Raw genomic sequence first — 12,232 nt, 5'->3', positions numbered from 1 at the left:
CTGACCCCCGAGTAGCCTAACCAGGAGGTACCTCCCAGTAGGGGCAGACTGACACTTCACATGGCCGGGTACCCCTCTAAGACAAAGCTTCCAGAGGAACGATCAGGCAGCAACATTCACTGTTCAGCAATATTCACTCTTCTGCAGCCTCCGCTGCTTATACCCAGGCAAACAGGGTCTGGAGTGTACCTCAAGCAAACTCCAACAGACCTGCAGCTGAGGGTCCTGGCTGTTAGAAGGAAAACTAACAAACAGAAAGGACATCCACACCAAAACCCCATCTGTACGTCACCATCATCAAAGAACAAAGGTAGATAAAACCACAAAGATGGGGAAAAAACAGAGCAGAAAAGCTAAAAATTCTAAAAATCAGAGTGCCTCTCCCCCCTCCAAAGGAACACAGCTCCTCAAAGCAATGGAACGAAGCATGATGGAGAATGACTTTGACAAGTTGACAGAAGAAGGCTTCAGATGATCAAACTTCTCCCAGCTAAAGGAGGAAGTTTGAACCCATCTCAAAGAAGCTAAAAACCTTGAAAAAAGATTAGACAAATGGTTAACTAGAATAACCAATGTAGAGAAGTCCTTAAATGACCTGATAGAGCTGAAAACCATAGCAGGAGAACTATATGATAAATGCACAAGCTTCAGTAACCGATTTGATCAACTGGAAGAAAGGGTATCAGTGATTGAAAATCAAATGAATGAAATGAAGCAAGAAGAGAAGTGTAGAGAAAAAAGAGTAAAAAGAAATGAACAAAGCCTCCAAGAAATATGGGACTATGTGAAAAGACCAAATCTGTGTCTGATTGGTGTACCTGAAAGTGACGGGGAGAATAGAACCAAGTTGGAAAACACTCTTCAGGCTATTTATCCAGGAGAAATTCCCCAACCTAGCAAGGCAGGCCAACATTCAAATTCAGGAAATACAGAGAACGCCACAAAGATACTCCTCAAGAAGAGCAACTCCAAGACATAATTGTCAGATTCGCCAAAGTTGAAATGAAGAAAAGAATGTTAAGGGCAGCCAGAGAGAAAGGTCTGGTTACCCACAAAGGAAAGCTCATCAGACTAACAGCAGATCTCTCACAGAAACTCTACAAGCCAGAAGAGAGTGGGGGCCAATATTCAACAGTCTTGAAGAAAAGAATTTTCAACCCAGAATTTCATATCCAGCCAAACTAAGCTTCATAAGTGAAGGAGAAATAAAATCCTTTACAGACAAGCAAATGCTGAGAGATTTTGTCACCACCAGGCCTGCCCTACAAGAGCTCCTGAAGGAAGAACTAAACACAGAAAGGAACAACCGGTACCAGCCATTGCAAAAACATGCCAAAATGTAAAGACCATCGAGGCTAGGAAGAAACTGCATCAACTAACGAGCAAAATAACCAGTTAATATCATAATGGCAGGATCAAATTCACACACAACAATATTAACCTTAAATGTAAATGGACTAAATGCTCCAATTAAAAGACACAGACTGGCAAATTGGATAGTCAAGACCCATCAGTGTGCTGTATGCAGGAGATCCATCTCATGAGCAGAGATACACATAGGCTCAAAATAAAGGGATGGAGGAAGATCTACCAAGCAAATGGAAAACAAAACCAAAAAACAGGCAGGGGTTGCAATCCTAGTCTTTGATAAAACAGACTTTAAACCAACAAAGATCAAAAGAGACAAAGAAGGCCATTACATAATGGTAAAGGGATCAATTCAACAAGAAGAGCTAACTATCCTAAATATATATGAACCCAATATAGGAGCACCCAGATTCATAAAGCAAGTCCTTAGAGGCTTACAATGAGACTCAGACTCCCACACAATAACAATGGGAGACTTCAACACCCCACTGTCAACATTAGACAGATCAATGAGACAGAAAATTAACAAGGATATCCAGGAATTGAACTCAGCTCTGCACCAAGCGGACCTAATGGACATATACAGAACTCTCCACCCCAATTCAACAGAATACACATTCTTCTCAGCACCACATCACACTTACTCCAAAATTGACCACACAGTTGGAAGTAAAGCACTTCTCAGCAAATGTAAAAGAACAGAAATTATAACAAACTGTCTCTCAGACCACAATGCAATCAAACCAGAACTCAGGATTAAGAAACTCATTCAAAACTGCTCAGCTACATGGAAACTGAATAACCTGCTCCTGAATGACTACTGGGTACATAATGAAATGAAGGCAGAAATAAACATGTTCTTTGAAACCATTGAGAACAAAGATACAACATACCAGAATCTCTGGGACACATTTAAAGCAGTGTGTAGAGGGAAATTTATAGCACTAAATGCCCACAAGAGAAAGCAGGAAAGATCTAAAATCGACACCCTAACGTCACAATTAAAAGAACTGGAGAAGCAAGAGCAAACACATTCAAAAGGTAGCAGAAGACAAGAAATTACTAAGATCAGAGCAGAACTGAAGGAGATAGAGACACAAAAAAAACTTCAAAACATCAATGAATCCAGGAGCTGGTTTTTCGAAAAGATCAACAAAATTGATAGACCACTAGCAAGACTAATAAAGAAGAAAAGAGAGAAGAATCAAATAGATACAATAAAAAATGATAAAGGGGATATTACCACCGACCCCACAGAAATACAAACTATCATCAGAGAATACTACAAACACCTCTACGCAAATAAACTAGAAAACCTAGAAGAAATGGATAAATTCCTGGACACATACACCCTCCCAAGACTAAACCAGGAAGAAGTTGAATCCCTGAATAGCCCAATAACAGGCTCTGAAATTGAGGCAATAATTAATAGCCTACCAACCAAAAAAAGTCCAGGACCAGACAGATTCACAGCCAAATTCTACCAGAGGTACAAGGAGGAGCTGGTACCATTCCTTCTGAAACTATTCCAATCAATAGAAAAAGAAGGAATCCTCCCTACTCATTTTATGAGGCCAACATCATCCTGATACCAAAGCCTGGCAGAGACACAACAAAAAAAGAGAATTTTACACCAGTATCCCTGATGAACATTGAGGCAAAAATCCTCAACAAAATACTGGCAAACCAAATCCAGCAGCACATCAAAAACCTTATCCACCATGATCAAGTTGGCTTCATCCCTGGGATGCAAGGCTGGTTCAACATATGCAAATCAACAAACATAATCCAGCATATAAACAGAACCAAAGACAAAAACCACATGATTATCTCAATAGATGCAGAAAAGGCCTTTGACAAAATTCAACAGCCCGTCATGCTAAAAACTCTCAATAAATTCGGTATTGATGGAACATATCTCAAAATAATAAGAGCGATTTATGACAAACCCACAGCCAATATTATACTGAATGGGCAAAAACTGGAAGCATTCCCTTTGAAAACTGACACAAGACAGGGATGCCCTCTCTCACCACTCCTTTTCAACACAGTGTTGGAAGTTCTGGCTAGGGTAATCAGGCTGGAGAAAGAAATAAAGGGTATTCAATCAGGAAAAGAGGAAGTCAAATTGTCCCTGTTTGCGGATGACATGATTGTATACTTAGAAAACCCCATTGTCTCAGCCCAAAATCTCCTTAAGCTAATAAGCAACTTCAGCAAAGTCTCAGGATACAAAATCAATGTGCAAAAATCACAAGCATTCTTTTATACACCAGTAACAGATAAACAGAGAGCCAAATCATGAGTGAACTCCCATTCACAATTGCTTCAAAGAGAATAAAATACCTAGGATTCCAACTTACAAGGGATGTGAAGGACCTCTTCAAGGAGAACTACAAACCACTGCTCAAATGAAATAAAAGAGGACACAAACAAATGGAAAAACATTCCATGCTCATGGATAGGAAGAATCAGTATCATGAAAATGGCCATACTGCCCAAGGTAATTTATAGATTCAATGCCATCCCCATTAAGCTACCATGACTTTCTTCACAGAATTGGAAAAAACTGCTTTAAAGTTCATATGGAACCAAAAAAGACCCCGCATTGCCAAGACAATCCTAAGCCAAAAGAACAAAGCTGGAGGCATCACGCTACCTGACTTCAAACTATACTACAAGGCTACAGTAACCAAAACAGCATGGTACTGGTGCCAAAACAGAGATATAGACTAATGGAACAGAACAGAGCCCTCAGAAATAATACCACACATCTACAACCATCTGATCTTTGACAAACCTGACAAAAACAAGAAATGGGGAAAGGATTCCCTATTTAATAAATGGTGCTGGGAAAATTGGCTAGCCATATGTAGAAAGCTGAAACTGGATCCCTTCCTTACACCTTATATGAAAATTAATTCAAGATGGATTAGAGACTTAAATGTTAGACCTAAAACCTTAAAAACCCTAGAAGAAAACCTAGGCAATACCACTCAGGACATAGGCATGGGCAAGGACTTCATGTGTAAAACACCAAAAGCAATGGCAACAAAAGCCAAAATTGACAAATGGGATCTAATTAAACTAAAGAGCTTCTGCGCAGCAAAAGAAACTACCATCAGGGTGAACAGGCAACCTACAGAATGGGAGAAAATTTTGCAATCTACTCATCTGACAAAGGGCTAATATCCAGAACCTACAAAGAACTCAAACAAATTTACAAGAAAAAATCAAACAACCCCATCAAAAAGTGGGCAAAGGATATGAACAGACACTTCTCAAAAGAAGACATTTATGCAGCCAACAGACACATGAAAAAATGCTCATAATCACTCGCCATCAGAGAAATGCAAATCAGAACCACAATGAGATACCATCTTACACCAGTTAGAATGGCAATCATTTAAAAGTCAGGAAACAACAGGTGCTGGAGAGGATGTAGAGAAATAGGAACACTTTTACACTGTTGGTGGGACTGTAAACCAGTTCAACCAGGTGGAAGACACTGTGGCGATTCCTCGAGGATCTAGAACTAGAAATACTATTTGACCCAGCCATCCCATTACTGGGTATATACCCAAAGGAGTATAAATCATGCTGCTATAAAAACACATGTACACATATGTTTACTGTGGCACTATTCACAATAGCAAAGACTTGGAACTAACCCAAATATCCATCAATGACAGACTGGATTAAGAAAATGTGGCACATATACACCATGGAATACTACGCCACCATAAAAAAGGATGAGTTCCTGTCCTTTGTAGGGACATGGATGCAGCTGGAAACCATCATTCTCAGCAAACTATTGCAAGAACAGAAAACCAAACACCACATGTTCTCACTCATAGGTGGGAATTGAACAATGAGAACACTTGGACCCAGGAAGGGTAACATCACACACCAGCGCCTGTCGTGGGGTGGGGGGAGGGCAGAGGGATAGCATTAGGAGATATACCTAATGTAAATGATGAGTTAATGGGTGCAGCACACCAACATGGCACATGTATACATATGTAACAAACCTGCAGGTTGTGCACATGTACCCTAAAACTTAAAAGTATAATAAAAAATAAACAAATTTTTTAAAAAAACAGAAAAAAAGTAAAATGCATATTTTAAACTTTAAAAGGAAATATATTGTCTCATTTCAATCTTATCCATACTACCTATGTTATATATTTTACTCTATAAAATACATAGAGTATGAGTTGTACACATCGTTTTGTAAGAAGGAAAAAAAAAAAAAACTTTGCCTACCAGAATAAAATCTGAGATCTGTGGGAAGGATCATTTCTGGGAAGTGGAATCACTGAGAAAGAAACTGAAGAACTGATATGGAAATGATGAGTCATGAAGCTATCAGGATAGAGTTTTTGTTCTTATGGTATCCTAACTTTGTTGAGAATTTGTTCATATAAACATATTTTGTGTCAGCCCTGACTCACTACACTTTTTGGCAAGCCTTTTAGACCTTTCAACTTTAAAGACATAATACTGAATGTATACATTCCATCAGCGGGCTCATATTAAACCTCTTGCAGAAAGGCTTTATCTCAAACTGCATTACCTTAAATTTCTATATATTTCCTTCATATATTCCTCTGAATCATAAGGCATTATCATATTTGACAAATGAAGACACTCTATGAAATGCTCAATGCCAAAGACAATAGCATAATGAAGACTACGCTTTCTTATACTGCAACGATGGACATTCCGCTATCTGAAAGTACATTTACATCCCCCACCTCAACTGCACCACAGCCAATTTGACCTCAGAGTTCCTTCACAGCTGTACCAAAGTGGCTAATGTGAACAACTTTGGTTAATTTTTCCTTTGAGCCTTTATAAAAGATAAAGCTTTTTATCATAAAATTAAGAATGCATTGTCCAAAAATTCATAGAGAGAAAAAACCTACCTTAGCACTTTTTTTTTTTTTTTTTTTGAGACAGAGCCTCACTCTGTGGCTCAGACAGGAGTGCAGTGGTGCAATCTCAGCTCACTGTACCCTCTGCCTCCCGGGTTCAAATGATTCTCCTGCCTCAGCCTCCTGAGGAGCTGGGATTACAAGTGTGTGCCACCACACCCAGCTAATATTTGTATTTTTAGTAGACATGGGATTTCTCTATGTTACCTAGGCTGGTCTTGAACTCCTGACCTCAGGTGACCCACCCGCCTCGTTCTCCCAAAGTGCTGGGATTACAGGTGTGAGCCATCGTGCCCAGCCTTAACACATTATACTTTCTACATCTCATTCAGCCTGAAAAAAGCGCCAGTAATATTTTTAAACCAAATTGTTCACTAACTTTCCCCTTTCTCTTCCCTGCCTACCACCCCACCCTCGTTTCAGAAAATGTTGAGTCAGAGAGGGATAAAATTTAGAAAGACCCCTATTTAGGCTGGTTCTTTCTAGCAGTCTGAGATATTTGCAAAGTGGAATTATCCCCAGAATGCCTATTTCCTGGCCCCATCTATTCATCTTTTGCTTGTACTGTTCTCAAGTGAAATGTTCTTCACTCTTCTCTTCCCCTCATCTAAGCTTTCAAAGCCAGAACACATCCGGTCTCTTCCCTCTCATCCCTGGTTGCTGATTTCTAAGCTAAGTCTATGCCTCCAAGTCAGTAATTTTCACTCCTAGCTGCCTTTTGGAATCATCTAATGCTTTTTACAAATTAGATGCTCTGGCCTTCTACCAGACTGAGAATCATCATCTCTAGGACTGAAGTCAAAACCTTGCCAGATTTTTCAAAAATCTCTCCAAGTAATTCAGAGGATCCTAAGGGTTGGAAACCATTGTTCTAGTAATTACAATTCTCCTAGTCATGTCTTGCTAGTTTTATCTTTCTTTCTTTTTTTTTTTTTGAGACCGAGTCACCCAGACTGAAGTGCAGTGGCATGATCTCTGCTCACTGCAACCTCCGCCTCCCGGGATCGAGCGATTCTTCTGCCTCAGCCTCCTGAGTAGCTGGGATTACAGGCACACGCCACCACACCCAGCTAATTTTTGTTTTTAGTGGAGACAGGGTTTCACCATGTTGGTCAGGTTGGTCTCAAACTCCTGACATCGTGATCTGCCCACCTCAGCCTCCCAAAGTGCTGAGATTACAAGCCTAAGTCACCGCACCCAGCCCATCTTTCATTCTTTTACCGCCCCCTCAGGTGTTTGAAAGAATAAAGCTCACATAAGATTTATCTATTTGGTTTCTTGCTTAATTTATTATTGCTGTGGAAACACTGGCCTCTCTCAGTCTCTGTCTTGGACTTATGTTTCCTTTTTAGTATCCCTGAACATTTTTAATAATTTCAACTTTTATTCTTGATTCAGGCAGTGCTCCATGGTGGTTTGTTACATGGATATTCGTGATGCTGAGGCTTGGGGTACAACTGATTCTGTCACCCAGGTATGATAGTTTTCTTTCTTTTTTTTTTTTATTTTTTTAAATTCTCTATTTATTATTATTATACTTTGCTGTAGGGTACATGCATAACGTGCAGGTTTGTTACATATGTATACTTGTGCCATGTTGGTCTGCTGCACCCATCAACTCGTCATTTACATCTGTGCATAACTCCCATTAAAATCCTCTCCCTCCCCCCATGATAGGCCCCTGAAGTGTGTGATGCCCCTCCTGAGTCCAAGTGATCTCATTGTTCAGTTCCCACCTAAGTGAGAACATGTGTTTTGGTTTCTGTTCTGTGATAGTTTTACAGAAATGATGGTTTGTACTGGAAAACTTATTGGTTTTTTCGAACCCTTTCCCACCTTTTCCCTCCCTCCTCAAGCAGTCCCCAGTGCCTTGTTTGTTGCTATCTTTATATTCATGCATCCAATGTTTAGCTCCCACTTATAAGTGAAAACATGTGGCATTTGGTCCAGCAATCCCATTACTGTGTATATATCCAAAATATATAACTGGGGCCGCCATGGCTCACTGTGTCCGCACTTGGGAGGCCGAGGCGGTGGATCACACAGAGATTGCACCACGGTGAAACCCCGCCTCAAAAAATACTGCCGGGCGCTGCTGCCGGTAGTCCCAGCTACTCGGGAGCTGGAGGCAGGAGAATGGCGGACCTCGAGGCTGGAGCTTGCAGTGAGCCCAGATCGCCACTCCATGCAGCCTGGGCTTTGGCTGTGAGCCGCAGACTCCTGGTTCCCCAAAAAAAAAAAAAATATATATATATATATATATAAATTGTTCACCCAAAAAGACACATGTACTTGTATGTTCATCACAGCACTATTCACAATTGCAAAACATGGAATCAAGCTAGGTGTCCATCAAAGATGGACTGGATAAAGAAAATGTGGTACATATACACCATGGAATACTATACAGCCATAAAAAAAAAGAATGAAATCATGTCCTTTGCAGTAACATGGATACAGCTGGAGGCCATTACCTTAAACAAATCAACACAGGAACATCTCTGAACTTTCAGTCAGCCTCCCCAAATCCTCTTACAGTGATCATTCTCAAGTCTTAATGTACACCAAAATCACCCAGATGGCTTGTTAAAACACACATTTCTAGGCTGCACCCCTAAATGCATAATGTAGTAATTCTGAGAATCTGTATTTCTAACAAGTTTCCAGGTGATGCTGATGTACCTGGTCAGGCGACCACACTTAAAAATATCAGTTATAGATTTCCTAATGAACCCCATATTTTGGGCATCAATCACCTGGCAACTTGATGCAGTTAAGGGACCCCTTTCCTCCCCAAAATAATTATAAATCTTCCTTCATGACCCACTTCTAAATCACAATACACATTTGCACTTAGAGGTAATTAAATCTGGCCGGGCACCGTGGCTCATGCCTGTAATCTCAGCACTTTGGGAAGCCAAGGTGGGTGGATCACCTGAGGTCAGGAGTTCAAAACCAGCCTGGCCAACACGGTGAAATCCCGTCTCTACTAAAAAATTAGCTGGGCATGGTGGCAGGTGCCTGTAATCCAGCTACTAGGGAGGCTGAGACAGTAGAACCGTTTGAACCCGAGAAGCAGAGGTTTCAGAGAGCCAAGATCATGCCATCGTACTCCAGCCTGGGCAACAAGAATGAAACACCATCTCAAAAAAAAAAAAAAAAAGAAAAAAGGTAATTAAACCCAATAAACCCTAATTAAAATGTTTGAGTGCCTACTATGAGAAAAACATGGTCTGATTACTAAAAACCACACTGATTTTTCGTAATACATGTTAGAATTATTGAGGTACATTTTCTTGTTAGTATATATAAACATATAACCCCAATTTGGGAAGGGAATAGCTCTACTCTCAAAATGATGGATGTGATAGTTAATTTTATGTGTCAGCTTGACTGGGTTAAGGGATGCCCAGACAGCTGGTAAAACATTATTCCTAGGTGTGTCTTTGAGGGTGTTTCTAGAAGATATTAACATTTGAGTCAGGAGACTGAGTAAGGAAGACTGCCCTCATCAGTGTGGGTGGGCAGCATCCAATACATTGAGGGCCTGAATAAAACAAAAGGGCAGAGGAAGAGTGAACTGGCTCTGCTTGAGCTGGGACATCCATCTTCTCCTGCCCTTGGACATCTGCACTCCTGGTTCTCCAGCCTTCAGACTCAGACTAAGACTTACGCCATTGGCTCCCCTGGTTCTCAGGCCTTCGGGTTTGGACTGGAACCACACCACCAGCTTGCAGAGGGCAGATCATGGGTCTTAGCCTCCATAATCACAAGCCACTTCCTCGTAATTAAATCTTTCGTATAACTATATATTTCAGCTGGTGCAAAAGTAATTGCAGTTTTTCCCATTACTTTTAATATCCTATCAGTTCTGTTTTTCTAGAGAACCCTAATACAATGAGATCCTTCGATGAGGACATGCTAAACTCCAATTTATGATTGCCTTTGTTAATTCTTACTGAGCTTAATTCCTTACATTTTAGTAATAAATTATATTTTCATTTTATGTGGGTTAATTTTGTCTCTTTATGTAAGTTTTTTAAGGACAAGTCTCTGTGTTATACTTTTTATACCCCATCTAATACTGCTGACCACATGACAAGCAAGCACTCAGTCCTTATTGGCTAACTCATTCATTCATCACTTCCCAGTATGTATTTCCTAAACCAGGGTTCAAAATAGGACCATGAATTGCAAAAACGTCCACGTTGGCCAACAGAAAAACAGATTTCCAAACTAACTGAACGATTTGTGTTTTAGTCACTCTTCTAGAGTATGCATGCTTTTTCCTTCCCTCTTTTTACCCGGATAACTGAAATCTGACTGTACTATGATGAATAAAGAGGAAAAGTTAGCAACAGTAAGCTGGAATTAGAAATAAAATCAAAATTACCAATAAATGCCAAAACTTCCAGGAATAGAAGAGGTAGAAGTTGAAAACTGTAATTTTTCTTTGTCTTCCAATAGATGTCACTAATAATTCCTTTGTGGACATCAAAACTGGATTAAATTTGAGAGGTAAGAGGGAAATTGAACAAAAATCAAATATTCAAGTAACATACCCATTGGGCTTCTATGTTGACTTGTGACTATCAAAAAAGTTATTAAATCACAGCCAGCCAATCAAGCCAGACTCAAAATGACTATCAGCTCTCACATAAATTCTATACTGTTACTGCCAAATTATTCTAGCTTTTATTTTCATAAACATTTTACCCAATTCTATATTTTCTGAATTGTGACAATTATTTAACAAGAACTTATAAAGATACATAATGCTATCACCTCATCATTCCATGGTTCAGAGGCTCTCAGTTTGTTCTTAACTACCCAATGTTCCCCAGCCATCGCTACTCTCCAACAAAACCACTACACAATCCCAGGCTTCCATTCTTCCCTTTTCATGGTGTCACTAGTATGTTCTTATAACAAGGGGAGAAGAAATAGCAGGCGGAAATAGCAGTGGAAATAGCAAGGTTCAAGAAAAAAAGAAATGGATCACACCATTAGTACCAGTTTTTGGCATTCAGGAGCTAAAAACTCTGCAATTCCATTCTTACAACCCGTTTGGAGCTCATTTCAAAAAGAAGCCAAACTTCACTAATCTTTCTGAAAACTAGAATAGATAAGAATAGCAAAATTGAGCTGTTATTGAAATAAAATAGAAAATATGCTAAATGAACAATTTAGGCCTTAGTTAAAAAAAAAATTTTAGATAAGATTGATGGATATCAACATCACATGCTCTTCAAAAAAAAAAAAAAGTGATCCTTAAACAAAAGACCCACCCCATGAATGGCATCCTATCTTGTGACAACTTGTTAGTGGAAAATAAAATTTATTCATCTCTTTTCTAGATGTAATTTTCATAATCATTTATCCAGATGTTCATTTTTATACTTTTTGTCAATACTTAAATATTATTTAAGATGCATTTAAAAAGCTCAGTCTTTTTAAACAAACAGCATTTTAGACACACAGAACCCTTACTAATGACCAATGATCTATGGCCCATATTTAAAGAACCACCTTTGTCTTTTTTTTTTTTAATCCTCCAAAACAATTACAGTAACAAAAAACTGGAATAGCCTGCCACAGAAAATTCAGAAACTATATTCTTTTGAATTCCTAAGTGCCACCAAATATTTGAGCAAAACAGAGTAAATGAGTAATTTGAAACAAGGTTTCTCAACCTTGACACCATTGACACTTTAGGCCAGACAATTCTTTGTCGTAGGAGACTGTCCTGTGTATCGTAGGATGTTTAGTGACATCCCTAGTCCCTATTAGATGCCAGTGGTACCATTTCACTTTCCCACTTGTCACAACCAAAAATATCTCCAGATATTGCCAAATGGCCCTTTGGGAGGGGAACAAAATAATCTTTGAGTGAGAGCTACTACTATAAAGTGATAAGAAGAGAAAGC

Source organism: Papio anubis, chromosome 1, assembly GCF_008728515.1.
Source record: "Papio anubis isolate 15944 chromosome 1, Panubis1.0, whole genome shotgun sequence".
NCBI lineage: Eukaryota > Metazoa > Chordata > Mammalia > Primates > Cercopithecidae > Papio > Papio anubis.
This window is presented reverse-complemented; position numbering follows the sequence as displayed.